General features: G+C 34.7%; 1 long non-coding RNA gene across 1 annotated transcript in view; it reads left to right on the top strand.

Moving 5' to 3' along the window:
- Positions 1-16,523, top strand: part of LOC123379911 — a 307,334-nt gene that overhangs the window by 242,452 nt on the left and 48,359 nt on the right. The gene's annotated exons all lie outside the window — the stretch shown is intronic.

Genomic DNA, 16,523 nt, shown 5'->3' with positions numbered 1-16,523 from the left:
ATACCCCTAGTCATCTGTCAGTGATGATTTTGAATGCCTCCCCATTTTTAGAGGACTGAGCCTTTTGTAAATTTATCTTTAATGATTTTCCTATCCATATTATCACCTGGTTCAGGTCCAAAGCTGTTTAGGAGAGGTAAAGATCTAACGGGTCCCTTTTTATTGTTTTTGAATTGCATGTACATACAGGTAATGTTGTGTGTATATGTGTGGGAGTTTGTGTCATCATACTGTGACTACTTTTGGTTTTATGTCTGTTGTTAAGTCCTGACTCCATGAACACACATTTAAAGGAAGCTAACTAATCATTTTCAGATATCAAGTAGGAAAGTAAAGAAAAAAGGACATAATGGAATAAGACATCTGGGAAAAAGTAAGAGGAAAAGAGTATCATTACTAAGGCAATGAAAGATGAGTTGAAATATGAGACCTACCACATCCCACTCAAATTTAGCTTAATATTTTTCACAAGGCCGTGACCATTTTCCTAAAGGAATAGACTTAAATGTGGCCCTTGATCAACTGAATACAAAAGCATTTTCTTTGTCCTGAGTCAAACTTATTTTTCTTTTCAACACCATAAGGAAAAGACAGCTTGGATTTCAAACTGGTTCTTAAAGCAGTAGAGCTGTATAAATCTTTATGTAAAAGATCTCCTCATGTTTCATTTGATTTTGAAAATGGTACAGTTAATAATCAGAACCTTGTTTATTAAAACTATAAACTGAATCTTATAAAATCTGTGCTTGACAAGAATTGTGTTTAAAAAAATATTCGTGTGGAATATTTCCCAGATTATCCATCTGTGTTTCTAATTTATTCCACTAAGGATAAAAATGCCAGGATTGTAGGGTGGGAATAATGATGACTGAATTCACAAGCAGTGGTTAGACTAAACTTGATATGAAATGATTATGGTGGATGCCCCTTCAAAAAATCTGGCTGTAAATGTGTATAGCTAAAAGTAGAATTTTGGAGTTAAGCTTCCTAGAAGCAAAACACACAGAATATTATTTTATGAATTACAAAATACAATGGGTTGACAGGATCATCATTTGAAATGACTGCTTCCTACAGGTAGGAAAAACAGGTAGCAAAAACACCAGTTGGAAGTAATCATAAATTACCAGTTTCTAATAAAATTTGAGGCTAATGAAAAATTGTAATAAATACTGTAAGTCTTTCCTGAAGTATATAACTTTAAGTAGGAAGGAAAGAGATTAATGCCTGTAATTAAAACATAAAGCCATCTTAATAGGAGAAAAAGGTTTCAGAAATTTGGTTTCAGCACTACTCTAGTATAATTCAAAGTTTCTATTTATATCTGTAAACAAAGGTGACAATAAGCAATGTAACCTGTATTACACTAATCTAGTTGCATCTTATTTTGATAAACTCCATGAATAGGTTTTAGTGGCCAGAGATTATTTGATTGTGTGGTATTACTTATGATAAAGCCTCACAGCATGGAAACTAAACCTCCTGATGTGCTATTAGGGAAGTACTTAAAGACAAGTTAGCTTTCGTAATTGTGTTTGAGGTCTTAGGACACCTTTGGTGGTCTGTTTCCACTAATGTTTGATGAAATAATATGATTAAATGCCTCTAAGAATATTTCTGAAATATATACTTGATTTATATCTTATGATACACTTAGTTTAAAAGTCTACCCATTAGGGAAAGAAATATATTATTTTAAAGCTCATTAGCCATACTTTAAGTAGAAACACATAAAGCAATTAAAATGTTTAGTTCAGTGCACCTATAAGTAGGAAAAAGTTTCAAGTGTACTCTTATGTACTTTTGGTGTGATAACAATATGAGGTTCACATTAAATTATCTAATTTTTATTCATGCATGCCTAGGTAGGAACAGGAATTGAATTAATTGTCCATAGATTTTTCAATTTGATCTAGAAGGGAAGGCCTGTACAAATTGGTCCCAAAAGAATCAAAACCACTATTATAGCATCATAATTACAGTTCACTTGAATATACCATATAGAGGTAACTGTTGTTTTTTTCATATAAGAAATATTTGCCTATTGAGTCCATTGCTGTTCTCATTCTTACTACCTCATTGTATTTCTTTCTGAGTAAATTCAAAAAGAAAAAAATTTCCCTTTTCATCATTCTTTTAACATATAAATGTTTTAATTTTTAAAGTTGAACAATATTTATTTTGTAACATTCAAGCATACCATAGATATAGAGACTAGGAAAATATTTTCAGAATATCCCAGTGAAATCAATTTAAGTAAAATAATTTCATCTTCATGAGCATTCTAAAACTACATGACTATAAGCTTATCTGGACCTGGTGAATGAATTTGCCTGGCTGTAGGGATTATGGTCAGTTACTTTGGTCACAATAAAGTTATAACAAATTGTTACATAACCTAATATGCAATTATTAAATATATATGTATGTGTATGTTAAAGATATGTCAGTATGTTTTATATTACATATTTGTATAGAAATACATATATATTTAAATATAAACAAACATGGTATTTAATATATGTGATCATAAAATAAGTTCTCTTTGTAAAATTAATGTTTATCCACTTTGCAAAATGTGCAAAGTCAGATCTGTCATAGAACAACTCGGCCACTAATGCCAAGGTTTTTTTTTTAATTTTTTAAAATATTTATTTATATTTGAGAGAGAGAGAGAGAGAGAGAGAGAGAGAGAGAGAGAGAGAGAGAGCATGCATGATCAGCGGAGGGGCAGAGAGAGAGAGAGAGAGAAACAGAATCTGAAGCAGGCTCCAAGCTCTGAGCTGTCAGCACAGAGCCTGACGTGGGGCTCGAACTCACAAGCCTTGAGATCATAATCTGTGCCGAAGTCAGATGCTCAACCGACTGAGCCACCCAGGCGCCCCTCACTAATGCCAAGGTTAAACAAACAAAAACACTTTCTGTAAGAATTAATGTTATCTCTGTATATCATTGAAAGTACAGGTTTTTTCCCCCACTTCTCCCAATGTTAGGAAACTAATTGTGCATTACACCTTGGAAATCAGTAATTATGTCTAAGAGAAAATGCTCTGTGGGAGTAAAACCACTAACAGTGGAAGGGGCAATGGAAGTGACTGCTCAGAAGAACAATTGTCTTTGTAAGACTTGGCAGGATCATGAAAATGTGACTATTTATGGTAACCCCTAGCTGTTGCCTCCAGGGGCATCATTTTACTTCTGGAAAAGAAGAGTAATCTTTCCAAGGTAATAATCTTAAAATACAGAGCAGGTCAATTAATTAATGGGGAAAAGAAATAAACATTGACTACTACTAGAAAATTTAGAGGTAATTTATTTTATATATTCACTACTAGCATTTACTGTGAAACATCTTAAAGATGGAATGTTGGGATATTTTTACCTCCCAATCTGAGAAAAACAATTTCATAAGTCACAAATTGAATTTTACCACCTATTTGTATGAAATGTTATGAAGAATGAATAGGATCAAGAAAATCAAATTGGTCTTTGAAGAGTCACATGCTAATAAAGTTATAATTTAAGGTACATTATTTTTACTGTAATTACCTGATTTATTCTTAAAGTTTAATGATGTGTGGTCCAGAACTTAAGACATTTTATTCTGTGTCTAGAGATAGCATAGTGGAAGAGAACAAAATGCACATTTCTAAAAATTCAAGTTGAGAAAGGTTCCTGTGGATGTGTGACTAGGAAGATTAAGTGTATATGGATTGGTTTGATGCAAATAAACTGCATCCTGAATGCATATAAAGATATGTGGAAAGCACTGGGGTGCCTGGGTGGCTTGGTCGGTTAAGCATCTGGCTCTTGATTTCAGCTCAGGTCATGATCTTGCAGTATGTGAGTTTGTGCCACGAGTTGGGCCTCATGTTGACAGAGCAGGACCTGCTTGGGGTTTTCTCTCTCCCTCTCTCTCTGGCTCTCCCCTGCTTGCACTCTCTCTCTGTCTCTCAAAATAAACTTTAAAAAGTAAAAATAAAAAATAAAAAGATATGTGGAAAACCTAAAGGTTTGTGATATAATTTTATAAGGTTCATAAGCCAGTAAAGGTGAGGATTACATGATATAAAAATATAAGATGATATGGTGTTATAACTGAAGAGACTTACTACACCTGGTCCTACTTCCTTTGTCTTAATTGTTGTGTCAGAAATAAGATGGTAAACAAATATTCACAGTTTCTCCCATATTTTTCAACTTTAATGTGATTGGTTGAGGATCATGATATGAGAAATTTCAGAACTGAGTTGTAGGTAGAATGATGTGTATTAATTACAGGAGAAGCGAAAAAGAGCTGGCACATACCTCTCCAGTTGTTCCTTCTCCTGATGCACAGATCCAGGTGACTAGATGTCCCAGAGGTGCAAGTATAAGAAAATGCTTATGTCAGCCTAGTGTCCATGTGACTGACTGTGGAGTATAGCTTCCAGCCAAAGTTGTGATAGATAAGTAGAATGATGAAAACCTGAATCTTTGTTGGGTCAATCCACAGCAATTTTAGATTTTTTTTCTTTTTTCTTTGTTTCCTTTTTTTTTTTTACTGGGGAATTTATCCTATACTTATGAAAATATAGATGAAGAAATGGTGATGAGGACAATAAAGTTATACTTTATCTTTTTTTCAATTAATTATCAGGTAATTCATCAGGAAAAATGATGTTTTCAGGAAAAACCTCAGTATATTTTTTCCACATCAAATAATACGTCATCATTTTTTTAGTTTTTCTTATGAATGTAATTTATTGTCAAATTGGCTTACATACAACACCCAGTGCTCATCTCCCCTTTTCCCCCCGCCATCCACTCTCATTGTGTTGTCTGTATTTAAGAGTCTCTTATGGTTTGCCTCCCTCCCTCTCTGTTTGTAACTATTTTTTCCCCTTCCCTTCCCCCCATGGTCTTCTGTTCAGTTTCTCAAAAAAATTAGTTTTTTTGAGAGAGAGAGAGGGAGAGAGCACATGTGGAGGAGGAAGAGAGAGAGGTAGGGGGAGAGACAATCCCAACCAGGCTCTGCAGTGCCAGTGTTGAGCCTGATGCAGGTCTTGAACTCACGAATGGTGAGGTTGTGACCTGAGACGAAATCAAGAGTTGGAGGCTTAACTGACTTAACTAACTAGGCACACCAATATGTTATCATTTTTTAAAAGTGAAAAGTTTTAAAAATTAAATAAACATCTTTACTATCCACAGATGATTTGCTATAATTATTCTCGTTTCGTACTTTGGAGTATTTTTATTGGGGTCCAACTGACTACCAAATTCTCCTCTAAAATGAATTACCTTGTGTTTTCAGTCATTTTTAAAAAATAAACCTAGATTCTAATTTTTTGAAGAAAAATAAAGTCAAATCATAACCTCTATAGGAAATCAGAAATATTTATGTTACTAATAAATAATTAAATATTAAATAAGATTATTAATAATTAATGTTGTTTATAAAGTATAATAATATACATAAGGTATGAATGTTTCCAGTTATTACTTCAAAAACATAAGATACATGAGATGAGAATATTGAAGATACTCATAGCAACAGCACTGGAGTCAAATGATTTCATAAATATTTGCTATGGTTTCCTACTATTCCCAAAATAAATGGTTTTTGAAAATAATAGTTGAAGTGAGGCCAAGGCGTTTAATCATTCTGAAAACCTATTTATTGTGTACATATCACATAGCAATAGAGATGATTTCTATTATAGCTCAAACCAAAACACAATTAAAAACAAATAGTTTTCTTTCCTGTGAGAGTTTGAAATTCTTGCTACCCCTTCATTTCTTGAGACTTCTTCCTTTGTAGGGGGTGAATTTTCCAGGGCTAGTGTGTGAGAAAAATTATTGGGATCCCCTGCAGCCAGCAACTCAAGCAATCTCATATCCTTGAAAAGACAGTGAAAATGAATTCCTTGATAAAACCTATTTCTGGGGACTAGAGGTGACGATTGTAGACTATGCATATGGTTGCTGCTTTCTCTGGAGGTTCAGGGTAGGAGCTATTCTGTATGCCATTAGTGGAGTTAACCTGCATGTCTAGATTTTGTAATCCAAAGTAATACCAAGATAAATAGGATCTTAAACTAAAGAATGGATATAATTTCTAGGTAAATTGAATATCATTGCATAATATTCTTGTTATTTGTTACGTATAGCTAAATAATTATGTATTCAGCAATAATGAAAGAATGATCAATAAAGAAAAATGTCCTACACTTTTTCTAAAATTTATTTATAAATAAATGTAAGTTGAATAGGCAGTTTTTATCATACACTAAATTTGATGCATACTGCAAAAGCAATGCATATCTTGCTATGCTCATGAGAAAGTATTTTGAAGGTTTGTAGCACTGAAGGTATGGCCAGATTTCATTTTAAAATATGCCTTAATGATTTCAAGATGTAACAAAAGCAAAGTCAGCAGATAACTTACAACTTTAAAGTTTTCTTAAAGATTATAGCTGTCCTTTATGATTGGTGATTTTCAAAATACTTTTAGATTTCTTCATTCCTCAAAACGCTTTTAGGGTTGGCAGAAATTAATTTGTAATTTAAATTAAAAACAAGTTTTGATAACTCACAAAAGTCTGGATGTTCTTTTTATCAGCTTACTTGATAGCAAATTAAGATTTAGGTATGTTTTCTTTGAACCTTTTTTCTCCAGTGTTTTCCTTTTATGTAAGACACTTCCCTCAAGTCTTTTGCCAAACTTGGGTTGGCATTTAAAAAATGACTCTAGGGGCGCCTGGGTGGCTCAGTGGGTTAAGCAACCGACTTTGGCTCAGGTCATGATCTCACGGGTTTGTGAGTTAGAGCCCGCGTCAGGCTCTGTGCTGACAATTCGGAGCATGGAGCCTGCTTTAGGTTCTATGTCTCCCTCTCTCTCTCTCTGCCCCTCCCCCACTCATGCTCGCTCTCTCTCTCAAAAATAAATAAACATTAAAAAAATTAAAAAAAAAGACTATACTGAAACCTCAATTGTGACATTTCTCCACAAAATGTATTATTAGAAAACAGTAGGAAAAAAAGTATTATGGTGCTCAAAGTAATATATTATTGAATATTGAAAAACAAATCTCTTAATATGTTTATGTTGTATTTGTTGCAATTGAAAGATCCACGGTTGGAATATAGCTCCCTTTCTTTGAGTTATTCTAAACTCATTTCCATAACTTACCCATACATAATACCATTATGTCCAGTGGGCCTAGATGATGAACATTTGAGAAAACATTGAGTAAACCCAGATCTCATTCCTCTTGCCCATAACATACCCATTGTGGCCTGGATACTAGGATACCAGCCAATTCTCTCCTTACTCCCATCCCTAGTGCAAAGTGAAGTTCTGGCATGGGTAGGCAGATTTACAGAGGCAGAATATTATAATAGCATTTGAGTGTAATTAAACAAAAATATTCTTCCATTAACTCAGTTTTTTATGAACTCACTGTATTTTTGATGTCTCCTAAATAGTTTTAAAATTTATCCTCCACTCACTCTTTACTCTTTGTAATATTTGTCATCTCTCTTCTGAAATGTTGCCTCTGATGTCTTTCCTAACTACTTCCAAAACTACAGTTTTGATTATGTCACCTTTCCCTGTCATCATCCTCCATGTTGCTACAAGAGACATCATTCTAAAAAATAAAAAGTAAATCTGATTTTCTTTTTAAAATGGTTTCCTAGTACTGATTCATAGAGCTACTTGTACCCCAATGTTCATAGCAGCACTCTCAACAATAGCCAAATTATGGAAAGAGCCTAAATGTCCATCAACTGATGAATGGATAAAGAAATTGTGGTTTATATACACAATGGAATATTACGTGGCAATGAGAAAAAATGAAATATGGCCTTTTGTAGCAACGTGGATGGAACTGGAGAGTGTGATGCTAAGTGAAATAAGCCATACAGAGAAAGACAGATACCATATGGTTTCACTCTTATGTGGATCCTGAGAAACTTAACAGGAACCCATGGGGGAGGGGAAGGAAAAAAAAAAAAAGAGGTTAGAGTGGGAGAGAGCCAAAGCATAAGAGACTGTTAAAAACTGAGAACAAACTGAGGGTTGATGGGGGGTGGGAGGGAGGAGAGGGTGGGTGATGGGTATTGAGGAGGGCACCTTTTGGGATGAGCACTGGGTGTTGTATCGAAACCAATTTGTCAATAAATTTCATATATAAAAAAAATAAAAATAAATTCTTTATATAGCAAAATAAAATAAAATAAAATAAAATAAAATAAAATGGTTTCCTAAAATCTGTAAATGGTTTCTGTTTCATTTAAGGCAATGTCAAACTTCTTATAATAGAAAGAAATCCCTTTTGGCTTGATTATCCCTTTTGGCTTGATTACATTACACCATCTCCTAAATTTTTCCAAGGTAGCTCCTTTTGTCAACGTCTAAGATACCTTTACTAGAAATCCCTTTTGGCTTGATTATCCCTTTTGGCTTGATTACATTACACCATCTCCTAAATTTTTCCAAGGTAGCTCCTTTTGTCAACGTCTAAGATACCTTTACTTAAGAGCTATGATGCAATATTACCCTATCCTGTGCCAACCTAACAACAGTTACACATCTATGGTATTTACTGGACCACCAGGTAGATGGAAATCTGATTATACTATTATCTCCCCACTTCTAGAAGACAATAATACTCATTTTCTTATTAAATGAGAATATTCCAGTACTCACATTGCATCTTTAAAACAGAGTAAAGCATCTAGGTTGCCTAAATCGCATCCTTATAGCTATGCCAGGGATGTACCCAACCAGGACAGCTGATCTCTTAGCAAAGAGTTTTCAAGTGAAAGTGTGGCTACAGATGGAAAGTAAAGATGCTAGGAATATCCTTTCAGGTTGTGCTGAGTGGAGACCCTGGCACTAGATTTTCTGGAGACCAGGGCATTTAGGAAAGAAGGAAATGGAAAAGTAGGACCAATCAGTGACAAAGATGTTTTGTTACTGGATTTTTGCCAAAGACTCCTAAGGAAATATTAGTGAAGGCTGGGCCTTGAAGGCTGATATGTAAGCTCATATATTCTGACACAAATTTTTAATAGAAACCAAATCAATTTTCTAGATAAAATGTCAGCCTATGACTAATAAGTTCAGGCTGAATAAGACAGCTAAGCCAACAGCTGATGACTGGGGACTCTTTCAGAACTACCAAGAATCGTTGCCATCTGTGATTGATTAGCTGTGTATCAAAACACAAATAGCTATGAGGAGCTCAGCTGGAGTTCAAAGAGAGAAGATTGAAATTGTGGTTCAAGCACAGTAAGAAAAGAATGTTTCAGACTGAGAGGTGGGAAAAGGTCAGGAAGATTTTTAAGTGTCCATCATATAAGATTGCTTGAGAATTACCCGCTACAAATGTATAGTTTCTAGAGTGTGTCTGTTTGCTTGTCGGGGATCTGGCTATGTAACTAATGCTCTGGCCTCCTAAATAAAATATATTGTAAAAATCTCTGATTTTTATTTAATAAGAAAAAATAAACTAGTGATGTGGTCACTGGAAAAGAGAAATCAAGACCAAAATAGAGAATAAAAAGTAGCATAGTCTAGTTTTGTTGGGAAGTATTTACAATCTAGTATTGCTAAACAACCTCAGGCTTGATAAATGGCCCGAGGGCTGTGAAACATTCACTCCTAATACAATTAATTGAAGTGGAGTAGGATAAAATAGAGGCTATAGATAGTTTTTATAAGTAGGATAAAAAGGTTATAAGGACAACACAAGTTGAAATTCAAGTCATGGACACTGATGGTGAAAAATATATACGTAGGCAGCCTGATGTTTTGGCCATTCCTAATCCGACAGAGTTTAGGAATCCAAATGCCTCATCCTAAGTACCAGGAGCTACAATAGAAAATTCTGTTATTGAATAAAAGATGTTGTAGGATCTGTCTCAACTTTGCTCTGGACCTTCCTTCCCTTACTGTCCTCCACTCTTACATATATTGTCCCAGGTGACTTTTTCTTTAGTACTTAAAAAAAAAAACTTTTATTTATTTTTGAGAGAGAGAGAGACAGAGACAGAGACAGCACAAGCCGGCGGGGGGCAGGGGGCGGGGGCAGAGAGAGAGGGAGACAGAAGGTACGAAATGGGCTCTGCACTGACAGCAGAGAGACAGATGCTGGGGTCTAAGTCACAAACTGAAATCTTGGACCCATAACCGACTGAGCCACCCAGGCTCCCCGCAGGTGACATTTTAGCCAAATAGAAAGAGATAGACATGCCACACTCATCATACTCTCAAATGCTGGCTAGAAAATTGAGATAAGTCTCTCTCTATTGAAAGAGATGTATCAAACTAGGCAAGGTACAGAACTAAGAAGAAAAATTAACAGGGCAGTTGTAAAATAGGAGTATATATGTTATTATTATTATTATTTCTAAACTCTGTGTGGGGCAGTATGAAATAGGAGCAGGAAATTACAGCATTACTAGATCACACACACATACATATCACACACACACACACACACACACACACACACACACACACACACACATATATATTTGAAGTTATTGACATTGACTCTGCTGTTAAAACATGCATTCACACAGATTCTCCTTTTCCTACTAATATATTTCATAATCAGGCCTTGGCACTCTTACTTTCCCTTTCTGTATTCACTTTAAAAGTGAATCTGTCTAGTCCTATGGTTTTAAGCAAGCTTATTTAATCTTCATAGTCTAATGCACGTATTTATGGGAAGCATTGAAGGTATGCCCATGTGTTTATAAATATGCATGTCATGGTGGCAAATCATTCTCCACATGTACATTTCCATCTGCCAGTTACTATCTTCTTGTTGTTGGGTATTATCACATCCAGCACATTCCCGGAACACTGTTTTTGCTTTTTTCCCCATACTGACTCTCTTTTCCTCTAGGATCTTCCATGAGCTGAGGCTGTTTTCTGATTTATCCAAGCCCTCTTTGCCCTTTGACTTTACACATTGTAACTTGTGAACGAATCAGTACATGTTCCTGAATCACATAGAACCCTTCTAGAAAATGTCTCCTTCAGCTTTATTCTTCATCATGTTCAAATAGTTATAAGATGGCTGTTAAAATGGGGAACCTCTACTATTCTCTTTGCTGTTGTTTCTTCCCATGCCTAAGTCTGACTTCATAGATTCTTTATGGCTATCTGCTTTTAGAATTGACTATTGTTAGGTGTATCCTTCTTTTTCATCAGGTAGGTTTGGTTATATCTGTAGCAAACATAACTCAGGCTCAAGTTGGAATCTCTAATGTGGTATAAAACAAGCATTTGGCACCTTTATAATAATCTCTGATATACCACAAGTTTAAGATAATAGTTCTTATGCAGAAGTTATATTCTAAAATGACAAAAATAGTCTTATAAAATCTAAAAAATTTTCTCTACAAATAATACTAATTTGCATTCAAATTATATACGTACATATGTCGGTATGTTTGTATGTGAGGTGTGTGTGAGAAGAGAGGGAGACAAAGAATTAAGAGCATCTAATTTGATTGAATCACTGCCATTAAAGATAGTTTAAAAGTTTGCAAGTATGTGGTGGTTTGTTACCTAAACCTTAATAAAAATAGAAATTTAATTACAATTTTGTATCATATATAGCATTAAGTGTTGCATTCTAGGCATTTTGACTGTTTCAAAGATATGAATTAATTGTGTTCTCATTTTTGCATTGTTTTTACTTGATTTCTTTACAATAGAAAATATCTGTTAGGAAAATTTGGCAAAGAGACTGCAATTCAATCTAACAAATGAGGTCGTGATGTTAATGAAATATTTTATGCAGTAGCTGGTACTTTCAACATACATTTCTAGTTCATTCAAGGTAACCCATCCACACAATAGATAAAGCCATTCCAAATACTTTACATCTAAATAGCAATCCAAATAAATGTGTCATATAAAATCATACTGTTGACATACTGGTGAAGTCAGTGCTGTTTTAAAATTAGGCACCTGTTTATAAAAATGCACAAGCCAGGACACTTAACCAAAGTAATAACAGTCTGGTGATACATGTTTAAAAGTAAATGCATTTTTGATTTACTGGTTTTCCTGATTTGCTTTGCTTAAGGAGTATTCTACTTGCCCATTCCATAGTATTTTCTGAGAGTCAGACTTATGAATAATTCTAATTCACTTTTTAAAAATGTGGTTGTGTTTATTAAAAGGAGATATCTATGTATGTTGATGAAAAAAAGGGAAAAAGTTTGAATTCTAGCAGGTCTTTCTTTATGTTGACAACTTTTCTACTACTGAATCCTTTCTTTTGCTGAGGAAGAAATTTTACATCTTACCATGTATATGAATCATATCACAGTGAAAAAATTAGAGGTAACAGTCACCAAAAAATTCCACTCATAAATACACACAGACTGTGAATGGATCTTCACTTATATGCCTCTGTGATTTTATGTCTCCTCTTCTTGTTAGAAAGCCTATTACTTTATATCTGAGAATCTGTTTTTGCAGTTGGGATCATTAGAGAGAATAATCATTATTAATTTAAATATCATATGGCTCTCTCACCCATTAATTGCTCAAGTTGCTTCCCACAATACACGCAAGATATAAAAAATTTAATAGCGAAGTTCCTAAAGTCATGTACCAGGCCTGATCTTGGAGGTTCCTCTTGATCTTCCATAGGTACTGCACCCAAACTCCCTATCAAAATAGTGCATCTACTTCTCCTTCTTGCACATAGTTCTAATCACCGCTACCTGCATCTAAGAAAATCACTTTCTTGGGACGTAAAGTTGGTTGTAATACAAAAACAAAATGTCATTTCCAGAGATACAATTTTTGGTTTCACCTTTATTTTATTTTTATTTTTTTTAAGTTTACTTATTTTGAGAGAGAGCACACATGAGTGGGAGTGGCAGAGAGAGAGAGAGAGAGAGAGAGAGAGAAAGAGAGAGAGAGAGAATCCCAAGTAGTCTCTGGACTACCAAGCCTGATGTAGGACTCAAACCCACAAATCGTCAGATAATGACCTGAGCAAAAAGCAGAAGTCAGACATTTAACCGACTGAGCCACCCATGCACCCTTTATTTTATCTATCTATCTATCTACCTATCTATCTCTCTATTATTTATTTATTTATTTATTTATTTATTTATTTAATTTTTATTTATTTTTGAGAGAGAGAGAGAGACAGAGTGCAAGCAGGGGAGGAGCAGAGAGAGGGAAACGCAGAATCTGAAGCAGGCTCCAGGCTTAGAGCTGTCAGCACAGAGCCCTACAGGAGGCTTGAACTCCCAAACCATGAGATCATGACCTGAGCCAAAGTTGGATGCTCAACCGACTGAACCACCCAGGCATCCCGGCACCCTTTATTTTTAATTTTTTTTAATTAAATTAGAATTATTTAATGTTTACTTATGTTTGAGAAAGAGAGAGAGAGAGAGAGAGAGAGAGAGAGAGAGAGAGTGCAAGTGGGGAAGGAACAGAGAGAGAGGGAGACACAGAATCTGAAACAGGCTCCAGACTGAGCTGTCAGCAAAGAGCCCAATACAGGGCTCAAACTCACAAACTGTGAGATCATAAACTGAGCCAGAGTCAGACACTTACCTGACTGAGCCAGCCAAGGGCCTTAAATTTTATTTTTATTCCCATTAAAATAAAAGTTAACGTACTGTAGTTAATACACAGTGTGATACTAGTTTCAGTTGTACAATACAGTGATTCAACTGTTCCATATATTACTCAATGTTCATCAAATAAGAGTACTCTTAATCCCCTTCACTGATTTCACCCATTCCCCCAACCACCTTTTCTCTGGTAACCATCTGTTTGTTCTCTCTAGCTAAGAGCCTGTTTTTGGTTTCTCTTTTTTTTTTCCTTTGTTTATTTCTTTTGTTTCTTTGTTTTTGTTTTTGTTATTTTTATTTATTTATTTTGAGAGAAAGTGAGACACAGCAGGGACAGAGAGAGGGGGAGAGAGAATCTCAAGCAGGCTGTACACCATGAGTGGAGAGCCCAGTGTGAGTCTTGAACTCACAAACCATGAGATCATGACTCAAGCCGAAACCAACAGTCAGATGCTTACCAACTGAGGCACCAGGAGCCCCATTCTGTTTGTTTTCAAATTCCCTATATGAGTATAGTCATATGGTATCTGTCTTTCCCTGACTGGCTTATTTCGCTTAGTATTATACTGTATAGACCCATCTGTGTTGTTGCAAATGGCAAGATTTCATTCTTTTTTATGGCTGAATAATATTCCATTGTATATATGTACCACAATCTTTGACAAAAGAGGCAAGAATATCCAATGGGAAAAAGACAGTCTCTTCAACAAATGATGTTGGAAAAACTGGACAACAACATGCAAAAGAATCAAATTGGATCACTTTCTTTTACCATACACAAAATAAACTGAAAATCAATTAAGGACCTAAATGTGAGACCTGAAACTAGAAATATCTTTCAATTGAGCACAGGCAGTAATTTCTGTTACCTTGGCCATAGAAACATCTTTCCAGATATGTCTCCTTTGGCAAGGGAAGCAAAAGCAAAATTAAACTATTAGGATCACATCAAAATAAAAAGCTTCTGCACGGCAAAGGAAACACTCAACCAAAATAAAAGGCAACCTGTTGGGTTGGGAGAAGATATTTACTATGACATATCCAATATAGGGTTAATATCCAAAATATGTAAAAAACTGATATAACTCAACACCCAAAAAACCAATAATTCAGTTAAAATTGGGCAGAAGACATGAACAGACATTTCTTCAAAGAAGACACACAGGTGGCCAACAGACACAAGAAAAGATACTCAACATCACTCATCAGGGAAAGCCAAATCAAAACGACAATGAGATATACCTCATACCTGTCAGAGTGACTAAAATCAAAAGTTCAAGAAACAACAAGTGTTGGAGAGGATGTAGATAAAAAGGGAGGTTTGTGCATGGGAATGTAAAGTTGTGTAGCCACTGTGGAAAGTAATGTGAGTTCCTCAACAAATTCAAAATAGAACCACCCTACAATCCAGTAATTGCATTACTGGATATTTACCCAAAGAATACAAAAACAATAATTCAAAGGGATATATGCACTCCTATGTTTATTGCAACATTATTTACAATAGCTAAACTCTGAGGTACATTTTTAAATATCATTAACATAGTATTTTAAAGCGTAATTATTAACTTTCTTTTTTATTGAAGCATAGTTGATATATATAACATTATATTAGTTTCAGGTGTACGGTATAGTGATTCCACAATTCTGTACATTAAGCTATGCTCACCACAAGTGTAGTTAACATCTGTCACCATATGATGTTATTACAATATTGACTATATCCCCCATGCCGTACTTTTTATCCCCATGGCTTACTTATTTTATAACTAGAAGTTTTGTTCCTCTTACCCCTTATTAACTATTTCACCAATCCCCCAACTCCCTCCCTTCTGGTGACCACCAGTTTATTCTCTGTATTTATGATTCTGATTCTGTTTCTGTTTTGTTTGTTCACTTGCGTTTTGTTTTTTTTTTTAGATTCCACATATAAGTGAAATCAAATGGTATTTGTTATAGTCTGACTTATTTCACTTAGAATGATACTCTCTAGATCCATCCATGTTGTCACATATGGTAAGGGTTCATTCATTTTTTATGGCTGAGTAATATTCCACTGAATGTGTATACCACATCATTTTATCCATTCATCTATTGATAGACACTTAGATCACTTCCATATCTTGGCTATTGTAAATAATGCTGCAATGAACATAGAGTTGCATATATCTTTCTGAAGAGTATTTTCATTTTCTTTGGGTAAATACCCAGCAGTGGAATTATTGCATTATATGGTATTTCTGTTTTTAATTTTTCAGGAACCTCCATATTGTTTTCCACAGTGGCTGCACCAATTTAAGTTCTTACTAATAGTGTGCAAAGGGTTCCCTTCCTTGCTAACACTTATTATTTTGTGTGTTTTTCATTTTAGCCATTCTGACAGGTATAAGGTGATATCTCATTGTGGTTTTGATTTGCATTTCCCTGATGATTAGTGATGTTGAGTATCATTTTATTTGTCTATTGGCTATCTGTAGGTCTTCTTTAGAAAAATATCTATTTAGGCCCTTTGCCCATTTTTAATTGGATTATTTGCTTTTTGGTGCTGAGTTGTGTAAGTTCTTTATACATTTTGGATATTAACCCCTTATCAAATATATCATTTGCAAGTATCTTCTCTCTTTCACTAGGCTACTTTTTGTTGTTGTTGTTATGTTGATGGTTTACTTTACTTTGCAAAATCTTTTTATTTTGCTGTTTTCCCATTTGCTTATTTATGCTCTTGTTTCCCTTGCCTCAGGAGACATATTCTAGAAAAGTGTTGCTAAGGCCAATGTCTGAGAGATTACTGCCTATGTTTTCTCTAAGGAGTTTTATGGTTTCAGGTCTCACATTTAGATCTTTAATCCATTTTGAGTTACTTTTTGTTTTGATGTAAGAAATTGGTCTAGTTTTGGGGTGCCTGGGTAGTT

The sequence above is a fragment of the Felis catus genome, chromosome C2 (assembly GCF_018350175.1).
Source record: "Felis catus isolate Fca126 chromosome C2, F.catus_Fca126_mat1.0, whole genome shotgun sequence".
Lineage (NCBI taxonomy): Eukaryota > Metazoa > Chordata > Mammalia > Carnivora > Felidae > Felis > Felis catus.
This window is presented reverse-complemented; position numbering and strand designations above follow the sequence as displayed.